This window comes from Mauremys mutica, chromosome 5 (assembly GCF_020497125.1).
Source record: "Mauremys mutica isolate MM-2020 ecotype Southern chromosome 5, ASM2049712v1, whole genome shotgun sequence".
NCBI lineage: Eukaryota > Metazoa > Chordata > Testudines > Geoemydidae > Mauremys > Mauremys mutica.
This window is the reverse complement of record NC_059076.1, coordinates 25,074,062-25,098,381: the sequence shown is the minus strand read 5'-3', so window position 1 is coordinate 25,098,381 and position 24,320 is coordinate 25,074,062. Positions and strand designations below refer to the sequence as shown.

At 48.8% G+C, this 24,320-nt stretch overlaps 1 protein-coding gene across 2 annotated transcripts in view; it reads right to left on the bottom strand.

Moving 5' to 3' along the window:
- HERC3 (HECT and RLD domain containing E3 ubiquitin protein ligase 3) overlaps positions 1 to 15,335 on the bottom strand; it is a 100,244-nt gene extending 84,909 nt beyond the window's left edge. For both annotated transcript variants that reach the window (XM_045019364.1, XM_045019365.1), the window contains exon 1: positions 15,188 to 15,335. The gene's annotated coding sequence lies outside the window, so the exon portion shown is untranslated. The remainder of the gene's footprint in view (positions 1 to 15,187) is intronic.
- Between the last annotated feature and the right edge of the window lie 8,985 nt (positions 15,336 to 24,320).

Genomic DNA, 24,320 nt, shown 5'->3' with positions numbered 1-24,320 from the left:
TTCCCTGAACAAGCAGCGGCCCTAGTTTGAGAACCACTGCGGTAGTGGACTGTTTTGAGCACTATCTCAAGAACTGGCCCAATCTGATGACAGTTTGTGAACAAAATCGTGAAAAAACGGATGGCACTGTCACAGCCAAAGTTCTCAACACTGGGCTTCAGAGAAATGTTGAACACGTGCTGAGTACTCTGAAGCCTATTTCCGTAGCCTTGAAGAAAATGCAGGGAAGTAGCTGTTTTATTGCTGACACTGTTGAAATTTGGAAGGAACTGAGTGAGATCTTAAAAAGAGATATATTCAATGACAGAGTTAAATTACAAGCATTAAAAAAAACAAATGGGACAAGCACTATCTCCAGCTCATTTTCTTGCAAATATTCTCCATACTCAGTACCAGGGTCAAACCTTAACTGCTGAAGAAGAGGAGCTGGCTATGACATGGACATTCAGCAATCATCCCTCCATAATATCAACTATAATAAACTTCAGAGCTAAGGGCGAACCGTTCAAGAAATATGTTTGCTGATGATAGGGCTGCCCGGGGTGGGGGGTCGGGGGAAGTGGGGGAATTTGCCCCAGGCCTCGGACCCCACAGAGGCCCTGCAAGCCCTGCCCTGGCGGCAGTCCAGGTCTTCGGCCGGCATTTCGGCGGTGGGGGGCCCTTCAGTCGCTCCAGGTCTTCAGTGGTGGGAGGGCCTTCAGTGCTGCCGAAGATGCGGAGTGACTGAAGGGTCCCCCCACCATCGAAATGCTCCACAAGCCCTGGCCCAGCGGCGGTCCAGGTCTTCGGCGGCGGGGGCCCTTCAGTCACTCTGGGTCTTCGGCAGCATTTCAGCGGCGGGGAGCCCTTCAGTTGTTCCATGTCTTCAGCAGCACTGAAGGGTCCCCCCCGCCGCCAAAATGCCGCCGAAGATCCGGATCATCGCAGGGTGAGTACAAGAGCCGCAGCTCTCCCGCTTTACCCCAGACCCCCTGAATCCTCTGGGCGGCCCTGGCTGATGATGTTTTAAAGAAAGTCACACCAGTGAACTGGTGGAAGTCACTTAAGGATTCAGAGACTGTTGAAGTGATAATCTCACTTTTAACAGCAGTAGCTTCTTCTGCCAGTATAGAAAGAATATTTTCTTCCTTTCGACTAATTCATTCCAAATTGAAAAATCGTTTGGGACCCGAAAAAGCAGGAAAGTTTGTTTTTCTGTTCCAGATTATGAACAAACAGGAAAATGAAGGTGAAGATGACTGAGTTAGCTGCGGAAGCCAATATTTTAAGTTTCTCATGTTGACCTGGCTGACATAGTCAATTTAATTTTTGTTTTTTAAATATTTCATTTAACTATTTTAGTTTAAAACTATTTTAAACAAGAACAAACCTGATTTTAAAAAACTTGAATGTTTAACTAAATTAAAAAATTCATATGCTTGTTTTGTTAAGATACTATATGTTTGCTGTTGAAGAAAAAAATCCAGAATAGATAACTTTGTTGTTTTAGTTAAATAAAACAGTTTAAATGTCTGTCTGGTGATGTTCTCCTTCCAACACAACATGGCAAGAAAATCCTCCAAATATTAATGATTAACCTGTTGAATTGGAGATAGTTCACCTCCCAACGACTTCATAAATATCTGCTGCAATTACCTTTGGTAAATGAAATAACCAAACAATCATTCATTTTCTGATATAGCTGTAAGACTCATCTGAAAGGTTTTCAAAATAAATCACTTTAGAAATCTATAGTGAGTACCTTCTAGAAATGAAACCTACGTCTATCTCTGCATTGTGAAGAATATGTATTAAGGTTATAACAACCCACAAGAATGCACTTTGATGTAAAAATCCATGATTAAATTGAGTCTTCCCGACTAGTGATTTAAATCAATTTGATTTATATCAAATCCACCCTGATGGGCGGTGGGTGAAGCTACTGCTTGGCGAGGCTAGCTCTCCAGCCCACCAATTCTGCCTGTGGCCTCGCCCATACTCCACTACTGTACCCCAGACCCTACTCCCATTCCCCACCCCCCCCGGCTCCGGCCCCGCCCTCTCCCTACTGTCTCCCTCCTCTCTTTCCTCCCCCACCCTGCTCAACCCCTTTCAGCCAAACCCCTGAACCCAAATGAAGCAAACGACATTTGAAAACAAAAAACACTCTTCTGCAATTTCTTTCTAAAGAAAATGGAGCCTGTTTTCCACTGCATGCCTGATGGTGAAGACCGTACATGCAGAAGGTACCTAATTAAAAGCACTAAACTTGGGAATAAAAAAATGTCGGTCACAGGTTTTCTGATATGCCCAGAAGTTTGTCCGAGATTTATTTGCAAAAACTTTGTAGTAAGGGTGAGTCAGCTGTCTTGCTGATTACAACATTAAATATTATGGAATACATGATGTAGCTCTCCTCTGTTTTACATTTTCTTAATCAGTATTTCTAAGCTTATTTTATATTTTTTAAATGTACTCTTAAGCCTTCATAAAATAATCGTTCAGATTACTACATATTTAACTCACTGAAACAAAGACATTATTTTAAATTAATCCATCACAGAGGTTTAGTGTGTTCATAACAATGTTCACTGCTTTTAGAAAAAGGAAACACTAAATTACTTTGTTGATCTCCATAACAACAGACATGTTTATGAAATTTCGCCAACTTTAAAAAATTTGTCTCCAAAGATTTTAGCCATAACAAAGGATTTTATATTTTACTAGGTACTGATTTTGCTGGAGGGTTCTCTTAAAACTAGTTCATCAGATAGTTGGAAGTAAAGAAAGGGAAACTCTTTGTCCAGCTACCTGGAAGGAAAGGGGTGTTGTCCCTTTAAGGGCTCTCTTCAACGGGGGTGGAGGTGTGTGAAGGGAGAAAGGGATGGACAGAAAGGACAGGAAGACTTTGGAAGCAAGTTTTTTTTTACTATAGTAATTAAAATTAAAATGTGTATTTTAGATAAGGGAGGTCTTTTGAAGGCTTTATTTAAAAAACTATATGTCTGAAGAGCCAAGCATTTAAGGCTAAAGATGATTGTGCATCTAAAAATCTATGCAAGGATTTTTTAGAGATGTGATTTTATAATCTTCATCAACTCACGAATGAAATATTTTAAAGCAAATTTTAAACAAAGGTCCTGTAGACTAACATGTTGTGAGTAAAGGGCGAAAAGAGAAACCAGTATACAGTCATGCACATCTGTTTTGCCCAGTAAATTCAGAAACTGACCGTAGATACCTGTGGGTTGGCGAATGCCCATTAAATGGCTTCATTACCCCTTGAATGGCTCTTTAACCGTTTCAGTGTTGTGCTAATAGGTCTAGAAGGCTTTTTCACTTTTAAGTTACTAGATCCCCTCCGGAGTCAGAGTCATCCGGCCGCAGCAGCTGGCTGTGGGAGTCTGCAGGAAGGGTCAGAACAGAGATGCGAAGAGCTGGGAGGGTGGACACGAAGAACCAGGGGTGCCCCAAATTTTCAGGTGCCCTGGGGGGGTCCCGTATTCTGCGTATGCCTAAGGATGGCCCTGTGTCTCACAATGCTCATCCTGACTGCTGTGGTCAGCAGTTTGAACTCCATGCCCTGAAGGTACATAGGTATGCGCCCCTCCCTCTTTTGAAGCCTGGGAATTTTTAAAATTCCTCTTCCTGTTTGCTCTGCATGGACCATGCACACAGCACCTTCCCAGCAGACCATGCCGGCTTTCCACAATAAACGCACTCCCAGAGCTGTTGGATCTGCTGGGTCTATGGCAGGGGTGAGCAAACTTTTTGGCCCAAGGGTGGGTGGGGAAATTGCATGCAGGGCCATGGATGTAGGACTGGGGCAGAGGGCTGGGGTGCAAGAGGGGGTGCAGTGTGCAGGAAGGGGCTCAGGGGAAGGGGTTGGGGCACAGGAGAGGTGCGAGGTATACGAGGGGGCTCAGGGAAGGGGGTTGGGGTGCAGGAGGGGTGCGGGGTGTACGAGGGGGCTCAGGGAAGGGGGTTGGGGTGGGGCTCTGGCCCGGCGCCACTTACTTGGGGCAGCTCCGGGGTGGCAGCGGTGCACACCGGGGCCAGGGCAGGCTCGCTGCATGCCTGCCCTGGCCCTGCGCCGCTCCTGGAAGCGGCCGGCACCATGTTCCTGCAGCCCCTGGTGGAGGGGGCACAGAGGGCGCCGCGCGCTGCTCTCGCCTGTGGATACCTCCCCCCAAGCTCCCTTTGGCTGCGGTTCCCTGTTCCCGGCCAATGAGAGCTGTGGGGGGCGGTGCCTGCAGGCGAGGGCAACATGCGAAGCCCTCTTCTCCCCCTCCCCTAGGAGCCACAGGGACGTGGTGCCGGCCACTTCCTGGAGCGCCACGGGGGTGGCAATCCCATGGGCTGGATCCAAAGCCCCAACAGGCCAGATCTGGCCCATGGGTCATAGTTTGCCTACTCCTGGTCTATGGGGTTGTAGCTTCTCTCCAGCTGTAGGAACTTTGATACCTACAGGCTGATTGTGAGTGGCATGCAGAAGAAGGGGCATGCAGCAGAGCCTGTGCATCTACACAGTGGGGACCCGGCAGAAAAGTTTGTTAACATACACCGAGATGTCCCAGGAATCCTCCACAGAGATGTCCAGGAAACTTTCCTGTAGGTATTCTGCAATCCTCTGCCAAAAATTTCTTGGAAGAGCTGCCTTGTTTCTTCCCACTGCTGTACGAAACTTTGCCGCACCACATGACAATAATTTCTGCAGGGACCAGAGCGGCACATAGGCGAGCAGCATACAGAGCTGGTCTGAAGCCACACGCAAGCAGGAGATGTACCCTTGCATCTTAGGTTACCCTTAGGAGTGAGATATTGGGTTCGATTACCCTAGCCTGTGGAAAACATTACCAATATTCAGAAAAGTCTCCCGTGAGGCTTCTAGTTACTCCCTTTGGAAACCACCCAGACCCTTAGTCCATTCTTTCCAATACTCCCGCGCCTCCTGCCGAACTCACCGTATTTGGGGCTTGCGCTGACCCATGTGCTACCCAAGAGACAGTGAGAAAGAGGTGTGTGTAAATGTTATGATTCACAGCTGTGAGCGCACTCACAAGACTGTCACTGTTCATTATTTCTTTGGTTTCTGCAGATGTGCCCTTGAGGACCCACTCCTCCACACCGGTGAAGCGCCACCGTAAGATAAGGCAGCGAACTAAGAGGAGTAAGGAGGATATGTTTCGTCAAGTGCTGCAGTCAACAGATACAGCACATAACAAAATAAGTGTGTGGAGGGAGACAAGTAATGAAAAACTCAGGATGGATACCCTGGAAAGGAGATATGGGCAGGAGCAGATGATGAAGCTATTGGAGGACCAGACAGAGATGCTCAAGTCCCTCATCACACTGCTGTCAGAGCACATCCATGCACAAGTCCCCCTGCAGCTAATACAGAACTCCATTCCATGTCCTCCCCAAAGTCCCCACCACATTCTAAGCATGTTCCCGGTCCCTCACAGTACACCTTGCACTCAACCCCGAGGGACTGGTTTCACAGTGAAAGTTGGAGTTACACTCAGCTGTGAGAGCCGTAACTGAGACTGTTCCTCATTTCCATGCCCCTAGTTTGACAAAAAAATTGTGTTTTGTCCTGTTATTAAACTTTCTTCTTTGATACAAATTGACTTTTTATTTGTGTCATACACACGTTAGTCAGTGCTAACATTTAAACACAGTGGCTAAAGGCAGGAACATTTGCTCACTACATTTAAAGCTCAGGAAGCAAGCACTACAGGGACCATTCAAGGCAGCAAGTAAACAGTGCCTGGCCAAATGCTTAGACACATTACTGGGAATCATGGTCAAAATGCTCTTTCAAGGCCTCCCTGATTCGAATAGCCACACACTGTGCCCCTCTAATTGCCCTGGTATCTGGCTGCTCAAAATCAGCAGCCAGACGTTCAACTTCAGCGCTCCACTCCTGGGGAAACTTTTCCCCCTTCACTTCGCAAATATTATGCAGAATACAGCAGGCCGCAATGACCATGGGAATATTTTCCTCATCGAGGTCTAACCGGCCAAAAAGGCAGCGCCAACGACCTTTTAATCGGCCAAAGGCACGTTCAACGATCATTCGGCACCTGCTGAGCCTGTTGTTGAAGCGCTCCTTGCTGCTGTCTAGTTTCCCAGTGTAAGGCTTCATGAGCCATGGCAGCAAGGGATAGGCAGGGTCTCCCAGGATCACTATGGGCATTTCAACATCCCCGATTGGGATCTTCTGGTCTGGAAAGAACGTCCCAGAATGCAGCTTTCTATACAGTCCAGTGTTCTGAAAAATGTGTGCATCATGCACCTTCCCTGACCGCCCTGCATTGATGTCAGTGAAACGGCCCCGGTGATCCACCAGAGCCTGCAAGACCATCGAAAAGTAGCCCTTTCGGTTGATATACTCCCTCGCAAGATGGTCTGGGGCCAAAATTGGGATATGAGTTCCATCTATTGCCCCTCCACAGTTAGGAAATCCCATTGCCTCAAAGCCATCAATTATTTCCTGCACATTACCGAGAGTCACGGTCCTTCGTAGCAGGAGGCGGTTAATGGCCCTGCACACTTGCATTATCACAGCCCCCACAGTGGACTTTCCAACTCCAAACTGCTTTGCGACTGACCGGTAGCAGTCTGGAGTTGCCAGCTTCCACACAGCGATCGCCACTCGCTTTTCCACAGTGAGGGCAGCTCTCATTCTGGTATCCTTGCGCCGCAGTGCTGGGGCAAGCTCCGCACACAGTTCCAGGAAGGTGGATTTGCGCATCCGAAAGTTCTGCAGCCACTGCTCATCATCCCATACGTGCATCACGATGCGATCCCACCACTCAGTGCTTGTTTCCCGAGCCCAGTACCGACGGTCCACCGCGTGCAGCTGTTCCGTGAATGCCAGCAGCAATCTTGAATTATTTGTTTCCATGGCAGCCAGCAGGGCAGGCACCACCGAGTCATTCTCTCTTTCGCAGTTCATGAAATAATGCAGGACCAGCCGTGTTGTGTTCATAACGTTCATCACCACAATGGTCAGCAACTCAGGATCCATGCTGTTAGACAGAGATGGTGGGTGCACAGTTTACAAGGGCTGTTGAAAAACGGCACTAAACGAATTTGGAAGCCCATGGAATGATGGGATGGAAATAAATGCATCATGGGATGGCGAGCATGCCCCCCCATGATGCATCACAATCCATTCCCAGAGCTCCCAGAGACAGAGGGTGACAAGTTGTACAGTGGGATAGTTACCCACAATGCAACACTCCCTCTGTCGATGCAAGAGCAACGACTGGGACACGCTTCACTGATACAAGGAGCGTTGTGATGTCGTGCACAACCGATGTAATTAAAGCGGCTTATGATCGTCAACATAACTTAAGTCGACTTAATTCTGTAATGTAGACAAGCCTTTATCCTGATGACCACCATGTGGAAATCTTCCAGGACAGGCAATAGGTAAAGGGAAAATATATATATATATGCCTAAGTTTTCAAAAGTGATTAGTCATTATGGGTGCCCAACTTGAGACACCCCTAGGACATGGAATCTGATTTTTCCAGAGGTGCCATCCTGTGAAAGTGAAAGCCCCCAAAATTGTCTAATATGGCAGAGGCAACATGTAGTGGAGGCATGTGGGGTCAAGTGCCCCTCCAGATTGGCCTGGTGGGGTGGGAGAGGGGCTCTGTCCTTCTCTCCCTGTGCCTCCCCCGGCATGTTCGACCGCTCTCCCTGGCAGCAAGGTGGGGAGCGAGACAGAGTTGTTTCTGAGAGCGCTTCGCTGGGAGGCAGCGGTGGCTCACTCCAGGCCCGGGCTCAGCTGCCGGGGAGAGGGGCCGAGCATGTTAAGGGAGGAGGGACCCGTACAATACTCCAGCTGAGGCCTCACCAATGCCGAGTAGATCTTAACAATTGCCACCCATGTCTTACATACAACACGCCTGGTAATAAGCCTCCGACTGCCAGATGCTGGGATGGACGGTAGGGAAATTATCAAGTGATCCATCCCCTGTTCTGTTCATTCCCTCTGGGGCACCTGGCATTGGCCACTGTGGGTAGACAGGATACTGGGCTAGATGGACCCTAGCCAGAGCCCCTGCACTCCAACCCTCTAACCCAGCCCGGAGCCCCTTCCTGCACCCTGAACTCCCCATTTCTGGCCCCACCACCAAAGCCCGCACCCCCAGCCGGAGCCCTCACCCCCTCCTGCACCCCAACCCCCAATTTCATGAGCATTCATGGCCCATCATACAATTTCCATACCCAGATGTGGCCCTTGGGCCAAAAAGTTTGCCCACCCCGGGTTTAGCACAAGTAGTTAACACGTATTCTAAGAAACCACTTAAGACGAAGTGTCCTATTACCACCCCTGTAGTCATAGGACACTAACACCTTTTTGTCCTACACAACTCTGCATCTAACAAACAGAGGTAGCTCTTTTTATCAGCATGGCATCTAATAGCCTCCTCATGTGATTATAGGAAGTTATTGTTCCAACCAACCTCAAAGAACTAGAAGCAAAAGCTATTGCTATAACCACACCACTCTGGGAAAGTGAGTGAAAGTAAACACAGCACTGTACTCACAACAAACAACGCTCAGTGCTGAGCACTCCCGAAACACCTGATGGCTGCCAATTGGCGGAGCATGAACAAATAAACTTTTCCTTCATTGTTATTCACTGGACTGCTGTGGTAACTAATGTGCTTCTTCTACTGACACTGCCCCAATAATTACAGAATTTACCAAACGGTCCCTTCGCTAAGCCCCTAGTCCAATGTTTTTTCTCCTAACGGAAATAATTCTTGTCCCAGAGACCCTCGTTTTGCTACAACTCGACGTTTGAGCTAAATCAGGACAGGCAGCAAAAAGTGGAAGGCTTACAAGAACCGTTCCACGTGTGACAGAATGTATGGCACCTTCACTTCTGTTGTAAGGTAAAAATAAAGGTAATAATTAGAGATATACCAATCTCCTAGAACTAAAAGGGACCTTGAAAGGTCATCGAGTCCAGCCCCCTACCTTCACTAGCAGGACCAATTTTTGCCCCAGATCCCTAAGTGGCCTCCTCAAGGATTGAGCTCACAACCCTGGGTTTAGCAGGCTAATGCTCAAACCACTGAGCTATCCCTCCCCCAAGCAAAGTATCCTCAGCTCGTGGGACAATTTAAACAACAATCTTCCCAATCCCTATTTTGTAGCCCTGGTAAGGACATTGTCCCTTTTAACATCTGGTACAGGGGTCGGCAACCTTTCAGAAGTGGTGTGCCAAGTCTTCATTTATTCACATTAATTTAAGGTTTTGCGTGCCAGTAATACATTTTAACGTTTGTAGAAGGTCTATTTCTATAAGTCTATAATCTATAACTAAACTATTGTTGTATGTAAAGTAAATAAAGATTTTAAAATGTTTAAAAAGCTTCATTTAAAATTGAATGAAAATGCAGAGCCACCCCAGACTGGTGGCCAGGACCCGGGCAGTGTGAGTGTCACTGAAAATCAGCTCGTGTGCCGCCTTTGGCACTTGTGCCATAGGTTGCCTACCCCTGATCTAGTATATAAAGGGGAAAAAAGAATGTGACTATATCCCAGAAGCACGGTGCCACTACACGGACACCTATTTATGGGGCTAACAGGGCTGAAAGAGGAAACTGGTACTGAAAATAAAGTTGAAATCACTGGACTACAGAAATAAAAATCCAGTCGACTTCTTAAAATTCTGGGATGTGAGTCTTTGGCAAAGTGAAGAAGTGGTGGGTGAGTGAATGGGTCAGATGATCACCTTGGGACCACCTTTGTCCTAGCCTGCAGGAGCTCCAGGTACAACACCCAATTCCAATTTCTTTTGCTCGCCACACCAGGAGGATTCTCAGTCTCTGGAGGATGGGCGGGGTGAGACGGAGGAACTGCTTCACATTTTTCCCACTGACAACCCTGCCAGCTGATCAGGTAGGAGCATTGACACACTTTTAAGTGAAGTCTCATGGAGTCCTCAGACAGCTTCTGACACCTACATAATCACAAGCCTCAGCATCAACAGAATAGCTAATGAGGCTCTCCGAGGTGTCTGCCTGGGAGGCCAACCCAGGGACGGCTCATTTACTGGTTGCTCTTGGCCTAAGACCTGCAGTAACGTTCCAGTGGAGTTCTCTCTGAGTTAGCTCTGTCATTTTCAAAGGCAGACCCATGCCCTTGGCCCCAAGGAGCACAATCTAATTTCAACACAACAAGTGAGGATCATAAGCAGGCACAAGGGGAAGGTCAAGATGACAACAGCATCATCATTTCAGTTACATGGGCACATCTTGAAAATATCGGCATCATCGATTTCTGTCTCATCTCATTTCTTGGAGACAGCATACAGCACATGATGCCTGGACATGAGCCTGCAATGTACCAAATGCTTCTTAAAGGACACTGAGCACCCTCAATTCCCGTTCTTTAATGAAAGCAGAGGGTGCTCAGAACTCCTCCCCAGCACTTAGCACCCTCCAGGATGATGCCCTTATCTACTAGTCCAGGGGTCTCAAACATGCGGCCCGCGGAGCTCTTCCCTGCGGCCCGCGGAGCTCCCCAGGGCCGCCCAGAGGGGGGGCCAAAGGGGGCAATTTGCCCCGGGCCCCGGGCTCCGCAGGGGCCCCTAAGAGAAAAGCGGAGGCTCCCGCCTCCGCCCCTCTCCTGGAGCCTTCCCCCCCCCCTTACCCCCCTTACCCGAGCGCGTCTCCGTCCGAGCGCCTGAGCCCCGCCCCGAGCCGAGCCGCGTGGGGAGGGGGCGGGGCTGGGAGCTCTGGGCTGAGCGCTGCGCTCGGCGTGGAGCTCCCAGCCCCGCCCCCTCACCACGCGGCTCTGAGCGGGACGAAGCTCAGCCCTCGCCGGAGACGAGCTCGGGTAAGGGGGGCGGGGGAAAGCGGGAGCCGCCGGGGCCGGGCCGGGGCCTGGGTGGCAGGGCCGGCTCCAGGCACCAGCCGAACAAGCTGGTGCTTGGGGCGGCAGATTCCCAGGGGCGGCTTCCCGCCAAATCCCCCTTTCTTTTTTTTTTGCTTCCTTCCTCCGCCCTTGCAGGTTTGTTTCTTTTGGTTCGCTGCTCCGGCGGCCCTGCAGGGGGCGGCGCGCGGAGGAGGGGAGCTGCTGGGAGCGGTGCCAGGTCTGCAGCCAGCCCGGCACGCAGCCCGGGTCCTTCCCTGCCCGCCCCCCGGAGCGGCGGGAGGGGCCGCATGGCGAGCGCCCCGCGTAAGGGAGCCCTGGCCGCCCCCCTTCTCTCTCTCCCTCCCCCCAGCTGGGGTGTGCGCTCCGCTGCCCGGGGGCTGCAGGGCTGGGAGTCCCCCTGCCCCCCCCCACCCGCTGGGGTGCGCGCTCCGCTGCCCGGGGGCTGCAGGGCTGGGAGTCCCCCTGCCCCCCCCCAGCTGGGGTGTGCGCTCCGCTGCCCGGGGGCTGCAGGGCGGGGAGTCCCCCTGGCCCCCTCCCCCAGCTGGGGTGTGCGCTCCGCTGCCCGGGGGCTGCAGGGCGGGGAGTCCCCCGCACCCGCGCTCCCGCCGCCCCGCAGGGATTCTGTTTTGTTTTGTTTTTTCTTCCCTTCGCCGCTCTGGGCAGCCGGGCAGTTTGTTTTGCACCCACCCGCCCTTTGCTGCTCCAGCCGGCAGGTTTGTTTCACACCCCCCCCCCCCACGCTGCTCTGGTCGGCAGGTTTGTTTCACACACACCCCCCGCTCCCCCGGCCGGCAGGTTTGTTTCACACCCCGCCCCCCCCCCCGCTGCTCCGGCCGGCAGGTTTGTTTCACACACACACACACACACCCCCCCGCTGCTCTGGTCGGCAGGTTCGTTTCACACACACCCCCCGCTGCTCTGGTCGGCAGGTTCGTTTCACACACCCCCCCCCGCTGCTCTGGTCGGCAGGTTTGTTTCACACACCCCCCCCCCGCTGCTCTGGTCGGCAGGTTTGTTTCACGCCCCCCCCCTCCCCCGCTGCTCTGGTCGGCAGGTTTGTTTCAGGTCCCCCCCACTTGGCTGCTCCGGCCCCCGCCCCTTCATTGCTACGACCGGACCGGCCAGCAGGTTGGTCCCCCCCCTCCCCCCCCGCTGCTCAGGCTGGCTGGCAGGTTCGTTCTCCCTCGCCCCTTCGCCGCCCCGGCCGAGCGGCAGGTTTGTCCCCCCACCACGCCCTCCGCTGCTCCGGGCCCCCGTGCAGGTGGGTTTTTGTTTGTTTGTTTTGTGCTTGTGGCAGCAAAAAAGCCAGAGCCACGGAAACACGCCTGCTGCCCTAAGGGCACAGACTGCCCCCCTCCACCCCGCCCAGGGCGGCAATTCGGCGCGCTGCTTGGGGCGGCGAAAACTGTAGAGCCGGCCCTGCTGGGTGGGAAGCGGGACCCGCCGGGGCCGGGGCCGGGCCGTGGGGGGGGGAAGGGAAGCGAGACCCGCCGGGCCGGGCCGGGGGGTGGGGAAGGGAAGTGGGACCCGCCGGGGCCGGGCCGGGGGTGGGGAAGGGAAGCGAGACCCGCCGGGGCCGGGCCGGGCCGGGCCGGGCCGGGGGGTGGGGGAGGGAAGCGAGACCCGCCGGGGCCGGGCCGGGCTGGGCTGGGCCGGGGGGTGGGGGAAGGGAAGCGAGACCCGCCGGGGCCGGGCCGGGGCCGGGGTGGGAAGCGGGACCGGCCGGGGTGGGGAAAAGAGGGACCCGCCGCCGCCGAAGCGCAGCCCGGTCTTCGGCGGCGGGGGGCCCCTTCCGTTCCGGGACCCTCCAGCCAAAGTAAGTCGCCCACTACATCGACTTAATAACCCCACCTCCACGAGAGGCGTAGTGCTTAGGTCAATGCAGTTAGGGTGACACAGTCTGTGTAGACACTGCATGACTTACATCACTTGTAGGCTGTCAGCTCCATGCGGGGCTCACAGCCAGAGCCCCCACCTCTCCCCACCCAGGGCTGACAACCCAAGCTGCAAGCCCGCCCCCGGCTTACAGCTGAAGCTGTGAGCCAGGGAGCGCCCTCCTCATCCCCCAGCGCCGAGATCTATGAGCCCCACAGGGGGCCCAATTTCACAGCAGGGAGCCTACCAGCAGTGAAATTGACATTCTTGTCAGTTTCACTGCTGCTATTATTTCACATTTCCTCTCTGGCTCTGGCTGTCAGCCCGGGGTGGGAGGATTCCAGCTGTGAGCCCCAGGCAGCTGCCAGTGCCCCACCCTCTGACTGTCAATGCCCCACTTCAGTCAGTGCAAATGCTCCTGGTGAGGACACGTACCACTGGCAGGAAGGCAGGTGGGACACCAACAGCCAATGTAATTACTGCAGTGGCTGTAAGACAACCTACCATTCCTTGACCTAATTTTGTAGTGTACACAAACCCTAAATATCATGATCACTAGGATGGGGAGAATGCTTTAGAGAGCAAAATGCTAGTTCAGCTGATTATTTTAGTCATTTAGAACCCCAGAGAGAATGCACTAGCTATATGCTTTAGACTTTTAGAGGGTCAATGAAGGTGCTTCTTTGTTTGGGGGACACAGCCGCAAATAAATTGCCTACAATGCATTTAAAAGACTGAGAATCCATTTTTCTGGGACATCTGCCATGCCTTATGCTGGATGGAAGCCAATTTTTGTTCTTAAAAATAAATCATATGCAAATGGACATCGAATTAGGACCCAATCTTGCCAAACACATAGCTTTACTCAGGAGAGTAGTCCATTGAAGTCAGTGGTACTACTCACACGTCTAAAGTTATACATGTGTGAAAATCGCTTGCAGGATCCTCGCCTGTGCAATTTTCTAGAGTATCTTAATGGTACTGTACAGGCCATTAAACTGCTAATAGTGATTTAAGATTGTCTAGATGCATGAATTTTTCATCTACTACAATTTAAACTCTTTGCATATATGCAGACACATGGCACTGAGGTGTGCAGAAGTACAGTATACTCCTTTGCAGAGCTACACCCCAGGACCCACGTTTATAGTTCCTGAGACTTTTTCAACCACATATAAAAACCCTCTTATTAAAAGCCACTTCTCTATCAATGTACAGGTAGGCTAGTGTATTAACTTTACTCTACTATACTGTAATTCCTAAAGGAGACCCAAATATCTGAGTCACCACGCAGACCCACTCACTATTAGCATAAACCAGTTTATCTTTGACCTCATTATCCTCGGAGCCCAGGGGGAGTTCGGGAATGAGGCTTGCGCACACACTCTCACACACACAAAGGTATATAAGCCTCATGCTCTGGCTGGAACACGTGGTCTGCTTTTCAGATGCTGCCGCTGAGCTCCTGAGGCTGACTGAGTCGGGGTTGTTTAGCATCTCTGAAAATATCAGGCCAAAATGAAACTAAGAATTGGTCTCTGCCCCCTACAGAGAGCCAGCCAGGGAGAGAATAAGATGCTGAAATGGGTAAAAGGATAAAGACTTAACTAAGCAACATCCCTCTACATACATTCCTGGAGGTATCAGACACAAGGTAAATAAGTAAGATCTACCCTAAATAAAATGCAGGGTAGATCATTTGGAACTTGACAAATTCTGCCGCTGCTTCGCTAATAAAAATGGGCACTTTGCAGTGTGTATCAGCTGAGTTGTGAGAAAAACCACAATTCCAGGAGAGCCATGAAAGCCCCACACCACCCAGACAAGTCCTTTACATGCACACCCCCTATCTCCCAGGAAAAGCCTGGATGCTAATGCTGCTAACCCTGGCAGGCTGCAGAGAAGAGAAGGAGCCGCTTGCAAGAAGCCGCCTACCACGGATTAGAAGCGTTATGCTCTTTGCTCGCTCTCCTCGGCCGCTGAGTCCATAGCTCACCAGTCCCTGGGGGCTCACTGGAAAGTGAGCGGGTTTAGTCTGCGCCCAGTTCCGTATGGCTGGGCTGGGCTGGGCAAGGGCATTTTTTTCCTGGCCCTTGTCACTTCATGCACAGAAACGTGGAAGGGGGTGGGGGGAAGCCAGGCAAACCTGCTTGGACCTCTGGCTAATACAAGCCAGCAATAATCTCCCTATCTCCCGCCACTGTGGACACAGGAAAGCCCCGGGCCGGGGCGGAGAGCAGGCTTGGGGGAAAGGGCTCACAGGGGCGTCACACCCACTGCCCCCCCCCCCCCCCCCCCGGAAAGCTGAGCGCGGCGGCTCTGCCTTCCCCGCTGCCCGCCGGGGGGAGCTGAAATCCGCAGCAAGCCGGGCTGGGGTCACAGCGGCGGGGGGCTGCAGCGAGCGAGCGAGCGAGCGCTACCCACCTCCGGCGGCGGCGGCAGCTGCTCCCCGCGTTCCGTCCAGCTGCGGCGGCACCTCTGGCGCGGGCCGGGGCTTCGCCCTGCGGGTCGCTCACGGGAACCACAGTCAGGAAGTTTCCCCCGAGCCCTAGCGAGGCAGCAGCCAGGCCGACATCCGTGACGGACACGGCGCCACGTCCAATGGGAGCCCCAGAAACGCTCCCGCCTGCACCAATCGCCATGGCCTAGAAGGGATCTGGAAGGGCGGGGCCAAGGCCTGGCTGGGTAGGAGAGGAGGGGGACGGGGGAGCAGCGCGGTTTGTTCAGCCTGGCCGCGCTGGGGTGGGCACGGAGGGACAGCGGTCGCGCTGGCAGCGGGACGATGTTCACAGGGCGGCTGCTCCGCCTGCAAGTGGGGAGGAGGTACATAGAAAACGGTCTGAGCTCCAGCATCTCCTCCTAGGCTTTTAAATGGGTGAAATAAAATGCCAGGAGGACAGCCAGCGTTCTGGTGTCAAAATGAGAGTGTCTGGGGTTCACTCAGGAGAGCGAGAGAGAGAGAGAGACTACATAGTATAGAGCTGATATCAAAGGGACAAAGTGAGAAATCGTGTGATAAATATTATAGATCTTTTCCATTAAATATGTGAAAAGACTAAAGTTACAAAGTCCAGCACTCTGCAGTTGGGAAAGGCCAGCATGAAGGTTGCCTGTGCAACCTAAATTCACCCTCCTTCTGCACGTGCATTATGATACAATCAGTAATTAAACAATCATGCACTACGCAGTGTAGTTGTGGCTGTGTTGGTCCCAGGATATTAGCGAGACAGGGTGAGGTAATATATTTTAGTGGACCAACAACTGCTGGTGAGAAAGACAAACTTTCGAGCCACCCAGAGCTGTTCTCGGTCCAATAAAATATATTACCTCACCCACCTTATCTCTCTATGATCCTATACTGGTTTTTCCCACGGGACCCCTACCTCAGAGTGCTCACTGAATGAGCCCCTATTCGAGAAAGAGGGCTGGATAACTACACTATATGTGATAAAAAACGAGTTTGGTGAATTAGGATGCCCCATGGCACCAGTCAGTTTGGTGTTTTTGCAAAGGATCATGATGTGTAAAGATCATAAATGGCTATTAGCCAGGATGGGTGAGGAATGGTGTCCCTAGCCTCTGTTTGTCAGAGGATGGAGATGGATGGCAGGAGAGAGATCACTTGATCATTGCCTGTTAGGTTCACTCCCTCTGGGGCACCTGGCATTGGCCACTGTCGGTAGACAGATACTGGGCTAGATGGACCTTTGGTCTGACCCGGTACAGCCTTTCTTATGTTCTTATATTCTTATCACAGGGGGTGAATCAAACTTGGCAGCCTCATTATTTGCATAATAATCACAAAAGATTGCTTGTTTTAAACAGAGGTTGCACTGATTTCATACAGCTTGGCTAACATGGGGACTGTCCACCCCCATGTGCAAGGATACGGCACAGGCAGGCAATACCTTGCACAACACACTGCATACAGCTTTTAATTTCTTGAAAGTAAAATTTCTGATTGTGACAGGCAGGTTTTCATGAGCTCTCGAAGGAGGCATTTTTACAAATGCACTGGGGAAGATCTCTGTCTTTAAATGTACCTGCTGCTGCCAGGTCAAAATTGTCCTGGTGTGCGGCCCAAGAGAAACCGGAGGGACAAGAAATCTCCACCCATTTCATCTCAAGGAGTTTACTGCAGATTGCCCCCTGAATAGAATGAGTGAGGATGTAGAGGCCACCCAACCCTGGGCATTTGTTTGAAGCAGCAATAATTCTGCCATGGAGCTCTGCTGCTTACGTCTCCTCTGCTGAGAAAGAGGTGAAAGACAGAGTGACTCCACCCCTGCTTCCCCCATAAACCTGGCAGATCCCCATGGAACTCAGGTGGTGGGATTTTGTGCAGGATCTCAAGAAGGGGGATGATAATGATAGAATTGGAAAAGGTTCAGAAAAGGACAACAAAAATTATTAGGGGTATGGAACGGCTGGGACTTTTCAGCTTGGAAAAGAGAAGACTAAGGGAGGATATGATAGAGGTCTATAAAATCATGACTGGTGTGGAGAAAGTAAATAAGGAAGTGTTATTTGTTATTTATTGACTCCTCATAGCACAAGAAATTAATAGGCAGCAGGTTTAAAACAAACAAAAGGAAGTATTTCTTCACACAATGCACAGTCAACCTGTGGAACTCCTTGCCAGAGGATGTTGTGAAGGCCAAGACTATAACAGGGTTCAAAAAGAACTAGATAAATTCATGGAGACTAGTTCCATCAACGTCTAGTAGCCAGGACGGGCAGTGATGGTGTCCCTAACCTCTGTTTGCCAGAAGCTGGGAATGGGTGACAGGGGATGGATCACCTGATAATTGCCTCTGTTCTGTTCGTTCCCTCTGGGGCACCTGGCAATGGCCACTGTCGGATGACAGAACACTGGACTAGATGGACCTTTAGTCTGACCCAATATGGCCATTCTTATGTTCTAAGCAGCACTCCCTGTCTTTTGTGCTTTCTGGGGATAATCAGTAGTAAAACTCTCACTGACTTCAAAGCTGAGCATGTTTGAAAATGTCACCCTGTTAGCAATCACACCCAATCCTGCATACAGCTAATGTTTAACTTTAAGCACATCAGTAGTTGTATTTAAAGCAATGAGATTACTGAGATGTGCAAAGTTAAGCATGTGCATACATTTTTGCATAATTGTGGCCTTTATCCATAAATAAAAATATTTTATTCAAGTGAGGTTCACCTTTTCTCCATTTCTGTCCAAATATTATTTTTAGTTGTATGAGCATGAAACATCACTTCTTTTATAACAATATCATGTCAAAGTGATTATTTCCCTTTTTTATCTTATAATTTTTGGAGTCTTTGGAGACATTTGGTAAAAAATATTTGCCCTGAGGCTCAGATTTTTTTTTACCATGTTTCAGCCCAATTGTAAATTCGGGGAGGGGGAAGGGGGTTCAAGTGAGAACACAGCTATAACTAATGCTGACTCATTTTCTGATTTTAAATGGTTGTGCAATATTGCTCTGGGTTATCTAAAAGCTGCTGCGTTCTTCCCAAAGGGTAATTGCATTTCAGTCAGAGGTGAAGGGGTCTATACTTTAGAGGCCAGGTTCCATAGTCTTTTTTCAAGTCTGGCTCTCAATATTAAAATCACGACACCACTTATGTGCCACTTACGGTATCATAATAAATGTTAGTGTTTGAACAGTGACACACATGTTTGCATGGGCACAAAAGGAGGCCCCTTTTGGAAATGAGGCCCAATATCTATAGTCTTTCTTTCCCTTCAGTGTCCAGGGTTCTATATTGATGGAGTTCAATCCACCCTTATATGTTGCATTTAGCACACTTATTTTGCTTAAAAGAATACCATCAACTTAAAAATTACACTGCTGACTGAAAATGTTTCATGTACTGTTATTTATAGTAATCTAGAGGCAACTTGTAATAAGGGATTAGAGGAAAAATATATTTCTCTTTTTATTTATTGCTTTGTTGACTTTGTGATTTGGAAGCACTTTGTGTTTAGTCAATTTCTGTGTTTTTCTCCCATATACTGTCAGTTTCCTCTGTTTGCATGGGTCTTTGATGGAGCTATAAGAGGAGAAAGAAAACACCAGAAGTATAGGAAAATGTGATTATAAAACCACAACATTTGTGAGAGGAACTCAAGGCAAATGTAACACCTGAAACTATTTTTAAAGTATGTTTTTAACTGGCTAGGTTTCAAGTTGGAGATCCTTCAAAGCTATTGCAGTACCAATAACTAAAATAATAAATAAAATAATCTCTCTTCCCACTGCTCTTCTTTTTACTGTTATGTTCATATATTTCTTGCATCCTGACCTCAGGTTTCCATGTGCTGCCAATTTTCGTCATCTGGTTTTTCAGTCTGCATATGACAGGCTGGTGAGTGTTGACTCACTCCCCTTCTCTTTGGCATTCCTATGCAATTACTCAACAATGAGATATCATGGCATGTGTATACATTTTCTACAGCACAAAATCCAGGCCTGGTCTACACTCACCTTTGTAGTGCTTTAGTTATTTTCAAAGGTATTTAGGCACCAAAAGATGCAAAAAAAAATCAATAGGCATTAGGGTCCTAGGCATTTTTAAAATCCCACTAGACACCTATCTGTACATTAGGTGCCAAAATACCATTAACAATATGGTCGTTAATAGTTTACTATAGCCTCACTTGAGTGAAGAGCAGTACACACTGTGAAATGTTTGACTCTTTTTTTATATTTCCACATGTAATTCTGAAAAATCAATCTACATATATTGGATTCCGGCAATGCTGGTCATTACAGAGGAACCAGACCTTGACTCAGGGAATATTGTCTTCAGCAAGCTGTGGGTGTTTCCCTACCTATGAAACATAATTAGCAGAGCTTTCTGACTATCTCACTTCTGAAGAGATCATGCAGCTATTACGAACATGAACGATTAAAACATTACAGTGATGCTTTTAAATGTAAGTATGCAATGCTTTTTAGACAGCCTGGTTTTCAGACAAGCTGAGGTAAGGTGACCAGGGACAGTCCCAATATTTGGGGCTTTGTCTTATATAGGCACCTATTACCCCACCCCACCCCACGTCCCGATTTTTCACACTTGCTGTCTGGTCACCCTAAGCTGAGGGTAGGGATACTTGACACAACCATCAGTTTAAGACAATGCATTCCTCACTGCAGCCAACTAGCTCTGCAGATGGAATGCTGGCCCAGAAAAGCTAGTTACCTTGGCCTGTTTTTAAGAGGTCTGGAGTTGAATCCACAACTGAAGAGGGGAAAACTGATATTGTCTAACACATCCCAAGGTGGGGTTAATGTTCCTAATGCAATTTAGGCCCAAGAAAGATGATGAGGTAGGAGCATTCATCTATTCTGTAATAGGTAATTAGGTATCTATCTTCAGTGTGTGTTTCAGAGTCCAGTGCTGATTGCACTTTTTGTGCATGGTATGAATTTTTAACTGTGACTTCTATTTATGCATCTGAATAGCACTACCCCTCTTCAAAACACTTCACAAATAGGTACTAAAGTAACCCTCTAAATCCCCATGTGAAATAGGAGTTATTATAGAGGAAATATGCTCCTTCAACAGTGGGACAGCCATTAACGACAGGGAGATCTCCAAGATGCTTCATTTCTACTGGCTACCAGTTTCTCAAGATGTAAACTGACTCAGAGGCATATGGCAGCTCCAGGTTTCGAATGCTGCTGTTTTTAGCTGCCATTCAAAAGCTCCAAGCCCTAGACCACAGTTCTCTTTAAATACCATTTCAGCTCACTATGTTCTTATCCATGTGAGTCAATTAGAGTCTGGACACCTATTTTCCAGCCTGGAGGGGAAAAGAGACTGACTGTATATGAGAGTATGATTACAGATACTCCAGAGCCTGGGTACTTTTGGCCAGACCAGCTTTCTCCTACCATACACGATACCAGCTTGAGTAATAGCTGATCCAGGGCTGACCTCACTGTGGTGCAAACCACCACAGTTGTCCGCACAAGTGGACAATCGGATGTGATTTCTGTCCATTAAGGACTGTTATGGGAGAGCTGTTGGAGACGTCTGATTTCAGGAGGCAAGCAGGTGCTGTTCATGTTTGGAGGGAATGATGTTTTTGAAAGGAACTGGTGGAAAATAATTGTCTGGGGCTGCTCTAAAGCATATTAGGGACTTGGCCAAGGCAGATCCTGCCCCAGCATCGGGGAGCCACAAACATCTTTTGTGCTCTTCCCTCTGCTCTCATGGTTTGTTCGGCCCCGTTAAGAATGTGACCTTCCATAGTTTGTGGAATGTTCCAGTTTTCTATTTTTGTACCTTTTGGCTCATGTTGTCTCAATGGTGATGTAGAGTATCATATCTCTTGACCCAGGAATTCATAGCTGCAGGCTATATTTTCATGCAGATATAGCATTGGTCTGTGATTGGTCATTATTACTTAGCAACATAGGAGATGTCATACCACATCAAATCTTCTGTCGCTCCTTCAACAGTCACTAATGCCTAATTCTTTAGAGGCAGGCCAAAGCAAAGTAAAAATACACACAAACCTAACCAAAATGCTCTTCCTGGTAGCTTTATAGCTATCTGGGTAATCATTCAATGCTGTACGTGGGGTAAGTTCCTTCCTGACTACTGTGATGATCAGCTTGCACCCAGAAGCATGACATTTGATTAGCAGATCCTCAGCTGGTGTAAATCAGTGTAGCACTATTAACTGTTGGTTTACACCAGCTGAGGATCTGGCCTGAATCCTAGCATGCAAAGTTAAGCATGTTATTAGTAGCCAAACAATTAGCATGATTCTCATTGCTGTTACTTGCTAGTGGTAGCTACTGTCCTTTCAATATGAAAACATAATCCCTGCCTGGAAGAGTTTACAATCTGAGAAGCCACGTGACCAAACAAGGGAGGGGAGAGGAACAGCCCTGTTTTAAATCCAGTTTTTAGTGCCAATTGCACAGAGGTGCTGGTTAGCCAGATGATCAGCTTTCTCAGTATGCAGCAGTAAGAGAAAAGGTGCCAGCGTTCGTGTAGTATCACTTGAAGGTAATATTAAAATAATTCCCAAAACAATGTATGTTCGTACTCCCCAAAAATCAAGCAGAAAACCGATCCAAAAGGAGCCTGGGGCATTCTGAGACCTTCTTGCCAGGAACCATTGACACAGCTGGTGAAACTGTTGAGGTCCACAGTGCAGCTTGCAGGGGGCAGAGCTTTTCACCAGAGGACTCTGCCCTAGGGAACTGACTCCTGGAAGAGATCAGAACAATCCCAAGCTAACGAAAGCCCGAGCTACTGAAGACATGAGACTCCCAGCTTCCTTTTCTAAAGAGCAGGTTTCTCTAGCACTGGGGCTTCTGAGAAAAGCTCGAGAATGTGACCTGTGCGCACCCTAAAGACTCAAAACCTGAAGATAAAGAAAAATTATCCAAATTGTTTTTACTTTAAAATCTCATAATTTATAAGACAATCATTATTTTGTTGGGTGCAGGGAGCTGACTCATTCTCCTTGAATATTTGGGGATAGAAATACTGTGTATGTTCTGATCACCGCATAATTCCCATCTCTTTGCATGAGCTTTGCCACAATGGAGGACTGAAAAACATATGAGCCATTTCACAGGCAGAAAAGGAAAACTTCAGACAAATAAAAAAAATCCATCCAACCAGGTAAGAGTAGTTCAGCACAACAGCAGCGTCTTCTGTAGTAAAATCAATCTGATCTTTTATTTTGTACCAGTGCTTAGGCAGCGTGATTGGATGTTTGATAGATTGACAGCTAGGTCATCTATACTGGCACAGCGTACGTGTCATGTATTTTTACATTTTATTGGTTTGTCTCAGATTAGTCAGTTCACAGATTTCTTGCCTGCTTTCCTCCTTGCTTGTCATTTTCATCCCATCTTCTACTAGCTTTTTACAGAAACATCAGAGCACCAACATTCGTTAACTGGTATATGCTAGAGGGCAGATTCTCTTGTGCATTCTGGCCCCTTTGCTTTTTCTCTGGTGGTACACAAAAGGCCAGGAAGCAGCCAGATCTGGCTAGCTGAGAATTCCTGCAGAATGGGGGAGAAAGATTTGTGAGGGGGCCCGGATGTACAAGAGTGCATTGAGCTCCAACTGCTGCAGTCAGCTGACATAAGTTAGAGCAGCCTAGGTGCTGCTCTAACCAACCATGGGTTCAGATCTACCCTGAGACTCAAGGAGCTGCCCCCCCCTCTGCTGTGCCACACAGAAACTCAGTGCAGCAGAGAATTTGGGCCCCTACGTTTCCAACAGTCTCTGTCCTCTCTTGTTAAAATTAATATTATTTCTTGTGTCTGGTGGCTTACTGTCTGTTTTTGTTTTTAAAATTTTTTATTTCTTTATTTAGTCTCTAATCCTGGGAATTATTTCCCCTTACAGTATTTTAGCACATAAGTGCACAGGTCTTTTCTCATCCGTATGGTCCCTGCATTGTCTCAGAAGAAATAAGACAAGCCTTATATTAATGTTGGAACAGAAAGGTTTTAGACCTGGAATGAAGGCAGATTAAAAATTTCTATTATAGTTCTGGTAGATGGTCCTTGGCAGACATGCACTGATGTCTCTAGTCCCTGGAGGAATCTGTCAGTCAGTCAGCCAGCAAGTGACTCAAAGTCAGAATGACCCAGAGTTGGGGGTGGGGAATAGCCTGAAGGCAGAACTCTTGATCTAATGGGAGAAGATGCCGTCTGACAAGCCAGACATTATTCACCCACCATCCATAAACATGCTTGTGTGGGAGTAATAACCCTGAGCTGACCATAGAAGTCTCTTTGTCACTGGAGGGAATGAACCAATTTATGTGTTTTTCCTGTATTCCTGCCATGGTTTAGCTACCTCCTTTTGGGGGACATTTACCAAGAGTCCCGGGCTGTCATGCCTGTATCCCGTGCAGGATCTCCAGAGCAAGGCCGAGGTTATGCTAACCAGTGCTACAGCTGTAGTTCTGTGTGCAAGTGGTCCAGTGGCCCTTTCCTCCAGAACATCCATTCCCCACCCCTGGCTAAACCTCTTCACAGAGCACATCTCACACCCTTTGGCTTATCTTGACCTAGAAACTTCAAGGAGATTTTGTTCTCAAAGGATGCCTGACAAAACTAGCTCTTCCTTCTCTGCAAACGGCATTAGGGCTTCTTTAAGTGTGACATTCAGATAGGAAGAGGAGTCTCAAAAACACTTTCTAATGTGGGTTTCATACACTTTCTCTGGCCTACACAGACTCTCTTGAATTAATGTCTTAAAATAGGTTCAGCGCCTCTGGATTGTTTTGGGGTTTTTTGGTAATGTACCCAGGAGCTGTAATATAGACACAACTTGATGCCCAAAGTACTGCTTGTGAGGGAGTCTATTTTTATAAGATTAGGGCTTATTTGAGGATGAATTAAAAATAGCCTTGCAAGTTACTCCAGGCTTTATCTCTCATGCCCAGTTGCATCATACAAGATGGAGGAAATTCCTGCAGGCTGCAAATAAACCAATAATCATTTAATCTGTTCTGGGTTACTGTGAAATCCAAACAGAAAACCTCTTTCGTATAGTTGCACAGTACTTACAA